Here is a 4,711-nt window from a genome sequence, read left to right as displayed (position 1 = left end):
TGGTGCTGGGGAGAAAAGGGCTCTACCTATTTGCTGTTGATCTGCCCTGAGGAGTTTGTAGGCAGCCACCAGGTCTCCCCTCAGCCTCCTCTTGCTGAGGCTGAACAGGTTCAAGTCCTTCAGTCTCTCTTCGTACGGCCTGTCCTGCTGCCCTCTCACCAAGCGGGTGGCCCTCCTCTGAACCCTCTCCAGGCTGGCCACATCCCTTTTGAAGTGTGGTGCCCAGTAGTGGACACAGTACTCCAACTGCGGCCTGACCAAAGTCGCATAGAGGGGGAGTATCACCTCTCTGGACTGGCTTGAGATGCACCTTTGGATGCATGACAAGGTATGGCTGGCCTTGCATTGGCGGCTCATGTCCATCTTGGAGTCAATAATGAATAGAGGATATCAAACAACAAGAATGTACTTTTTGTTGAAAACAATGATTAAATCAAGGCTTCCTGACCAATTTAATTTAAATCAAATCCGCCTTGTTTAAATTAGAAACCGGCCATGTCCAGGGCCTGGCAAAAGGGTTACATATTTATATTATGTAGAACAGGACAGTAAAAATGTGTGCCAGTAAAAAAAAGTTTGGTCAGCTGGAGAGGCTGGAGGCAGTTAAGGCAAAACCTTAACTATTAACCTTTAACTGTAGCTCCAAATGGATTACAGTCACAGTCAGAGGCAAACCAACCTGGGGAGTTCCCTCCTAGCCAAGTCACTTGGGAAGGGAGTCTCACCCACAGCTGCCACCCAGGGACTCCACCACTTGTGGTCCAAAAGAAATTCCTTATTCAAGCCAGTTTACTTAGTGCAGTGGGCATGGCATGAAGAAACCACACTCTGGCTCAGGCAAGACTCTGGTCAGGGGTGTCCAGGAGAGTCACCTAGTGCCACAGAGGCATGGTGTGGGGTGGCACAAAAAGGATTTGCAATGATAATCTCAGGCCAAAACCCAGTTCCTTATTCAAGCCAATATACAGTACTAGCAAATTGCCTGTGAAGAATGACCGGGAGGGCACAGGTACAGAGCGCCCCCCGCAGACACTTTGGGTGTGACCCCAATCCCCTCCTCCCTCCCACCCCTTCAGTCCAGTCCCACTCCCACCCCCTCCCCAGTGCTTCAGGTCCGACCCCATTCCCCTCCTTCCCCCCACAGCCACTTAGGGTCTGCCTGGCCTGCATCTGCCTGCCTCCCTTCCCCTCATCTCCCTGTCCCTGCCAGTTGTCTGGCGTGGCATCCAGGATGCGAGACCACTGTGATACCCCACTGGCCCTCAGGCAGGAAGACAGGGGGCAGCCCGGCTGCTCGGATGGCTGGGGCATGTTCCCCACTGCCAAAATTCCCTGGCAGCGGTGCAAACTTGGGCCTGTGCAGCATGTGCTGCCCAGCCAATCGCTGCCCGCCCTCTCGGAGGTGCACACGCAGCTGTCTAGAAGCATTACGGACAGACGTGCAGACAGTCAGACTAAGCCTTTTATGATGTTAATGGATATGGGGGCTGCAGTTAGCAGCATGGCATGAAGAAACCACACTTTGGGCCAGGCAAGACTCTGGTCAGAGATGTCCAGGGGAGTCTACCAGTGCCACAGAGTCATAGTGTGGGGCGGCCAAGAAGGATTTCCATTTCTAATCCCAGCCCAAAAAGAGTTCTCTATTCAAGCCACTGTCCTTAGTACAGTCACTGGGGGCAGGGGGAAGAGGAGGGTGCTCTGAGTTGACAGCATGGCAGAACCAAATCACGCTTTGGGCCGGACAATACTCTGGTCGGGGATGCCTGAGAGAATTGCCCAGTGCCACAGTCATAGAGTGCGCTGGCCCAACAAGGACTTCCATCTCCAATCCCAGCCCAAAAAAGTTCCTTATTTGAGCCATTATACTTAGAACAGTGGCTGGGGTGCTGTCACATAGCAGCCAGGCACAGCCAAACCGCATTTTGGGTCGGGCAAGTCTCTAGTCAAAGATGTCCACGAGAGTCCTCCGGGGGCACAGAGGTATGCCATGGGGTGGCCCAAGAAGGATTTCTAGCTGTAATCCTAGCTCAAAAGCCTGTTCCTTATTTGGGTCCATACATCTAGCACAGTGGCTGGGGTGCTGTCAGTTAGCACCCTGGCATGGCCAAACTGCCTTTTGGGCCGGGCAAATTCTCTATTCAGAGATGTCTGGAAGCATTCCCCGCCCCTCCCCCCCATGGCACAGAGGTGTGGTCTGGGGTGGCCCAAGAAGGATTTCTGGGAACAATCCCAGCCCCAAATCCAGTTCCTTATTCAGATCCAAGTACTTTGCACTGTGGCTGGGGGGCTGTCAGTTGGTAGCCTGGCATGTCTAAGCCACGCTTTGGTCTGGGCAAGTCTGTCCTCAGCAATGTGCAGGAGAGTCCCCTAGTGCCACAGAGGCATGGCATGGGGTGGCCCAAAAAGGATTTCTAACTATAATCCCAGCCCAAAATCCAGTTCCTTCTTCAGATCCATATACTTCACACTGTGGCTGGGGGGCAGTGTCAGCTAGCAGCCCGGCACGCCCAAACCGTGCTTTAGGCCGGGTAAGTCTCTCATCAGAGATGCCCAATAGCGTCCCCTAGTGGCACAGAGACATGGTCTGGGGTGGCCCAAGAAGGATTTCTAGGTATAATCCTATCGCAAATTCTAATTCCTTATTCGGATCCATATACTTTGCACTGTGCTGGGCTGCTTTCAGTAGGCAGGCTGGCACAGCCAAACCGCACTTTGGGCCAGGCAAGTCTGTGGTCAGAGATGTCCAGGAAAGATCCCTGGTGCCACGAAGGCACAGCATGGGGTGACCCAAGAAGTATTTCTGGGTGTAATCTGAGCCCAAAATCCAGTTCCTTATTCAGGTCCAGATACTTAGCAGAGTGGCTGGTGTGGTGTCTGTTGGCAGCCTGGCATGGCCAAACTGCGCTTCAGACTGGGCAAGTCTCTGCTCAGAGATGTTCAGGACAGTCCCCCAGTGGCACAGAGACATGTTCTGGGGTGGCCCAAGAAGGATTTCTAGCTATAATCCCAGCCCAAAATCCAATTCCTTATTCAGGTCCATTCATTTAGCACAGTGGCTGGGGTGCTGTTAGTTGGCACCCTGGCACAGCCAAACCGTGTTTTAAACCGGGCAAGTTTCTAGTCAGAGATGTCCAGGAGTGTCTGCCAGTGGCACAGAGACATGTTCCAAGGTGGACCAAGAAGGATTTCTGGGTATAATCCCAGCCCAGATTCCAGTTCCTTATTCGGGTCCAGATATTTAGCACAATATCTGGGGGTGGCGTCAGTTGGCAGCCTGGCATGGCCAAACCGCGCTTTGGGCTGGGCAAGTTTCTGGTTGGAGATGTCCAGGAGAGTCCCCCAGTGCCACAGAGGTGCAGTCTGGGGTAGCCCAAAAAGGATTTCTGGGTGTAATCCCAGTCCGAAATCCAGTTCCTTATTCAATTCCATATACTTAGCACAGTGTCTGCGGGGTGGTGGCAGCTGTCAACCTCGCACAGCTAAACAGCGTTTTGGCCCGGGCAAGTCTCTGGTCAGAGATGTCCAGGACAGTCCCCCACTGGCACAGGGAGATGGTCTGGGATGGCCCAAGAAGATTTCTGGGTATAATCCCAGCTCAAATTCCCGTTCCGTATTCAGGCCCAGATACTTAACAGTGTCTGGGGGGTGGTGTCAGTTGGCAACCTGGTACGGTTAAACTGCGTTTTGGGATGGGCAGGTCTCTGGTCAGAGGTGTCCAGGAGCGTCCCCCGGTGCCACAGAGGTGTGGTCTTGGGTGGCCCAAGAAGGATTTCTGGGTATAATCCCAACCCAAAATCCAGTTCCTTATTCGGGTGCATACAGTCAGCACAGTGGCTGGGGTGCTGTCTGTTGGCAGCCTGGCACAGCCAAACCACACTTTGGACCGGGCAAGTCTCTGGTCACAGATGTGCAGGAGAGTCCCCCGGTCGTGCAGAGGTGTTCTGATGGGTGGCCCAAGCAAAGTTTCTAGCCATAATCCCAGCCCAAAATCCAGTTCTTTCATCAAGCCATTATACTTAGTATAGTGGGCATAGTCTCTTGGCCAGGGGGACTGTGAGTTGGCAGCCTGGTACAGCCAAACCATGCTTTGGGCCAGGCGGGACTGTGGTCAGGGTTCTTTGGGACAGTCCCCCAGCGGCATCACCATGAAATTTGGGGTGGCCCAAGAAATATTTTGCCCCATAATCCCATCCTAATCTGACCTCTGTTTAGGGCTCTGTACTTGACATGAAATATTATTTGACATATTAATTAGTGCATAGGCGTAGCTAAAGAAATTCTGTCTCTTTAGGATGTGTAATTAATTAATAACAAGATATTATTGGGTCTAGATTAGCTTTGAAAAAGGAACTGGGAATAAGGAACTGGGAGTAAGGAACCAACTTCAGCCTCATCTACACATTTTATTCATAGACTGCGAGGCTGGAAGGGACCTCGGAAGATCATCGGGTCCAGGCCTCTGCCCCAAGCAGGAAAGACAACCGGGGTCATGATGCGATTCGCCAGCGAGAGAGCTGCCTTGCCCGTGCGGCCGCTCTACGTTTATTGCGCGATTCACCAGCGAGCCGCGCAATGCGTGTAATGTGTGCAGGGCCCGGGCTCCTTCCCGCCTCGAGGAATGAGGCGCCCCGCCCGCCCCGCTCCCGGGCCCGGGGAGGGGCACCCAGCCTCTCCAGCCGCCGGGTAGGCGGGCAGGGCGCTGCCGGGTTAC

At 53.4% G+C, this 4,711-nt stretch overlaps 1 protein-coding gene across 2 annotated transcripts in view; it reads right to left on the bottom strand.

Annotated features, from left to right (window-relative positions):
- The window catches only part of ALKBH1 (alkB homolog 1, histone H2A dioxygenase), a 30,507-nt gene that overhangs the window by 25,649 nt on the left and 147 nt on the right, over positions 1 to 4,711 (bottom strand). The gene's annotated exons all lie outside the window — the stretch shown is intronic.

This window comes from Alligator sinensis, unplaced genomic scaffold (genome assembly GCF_000455745.1).
Source record: "Alligator sinensis unplaced genomic scaffold, ASM45574v1 scaffold1195_1, whole genome shotgun sequence".
Classification (NCBI taxonomy): domain Eukaryota; kingdom Metazoa; phylum Chordata; order Crocodylia; family Alligatoridae; genus Alligator; species Alligator sinensis.
This window is presented reverse-complemented; position numbering and strand designations above follow the sequence as displayed.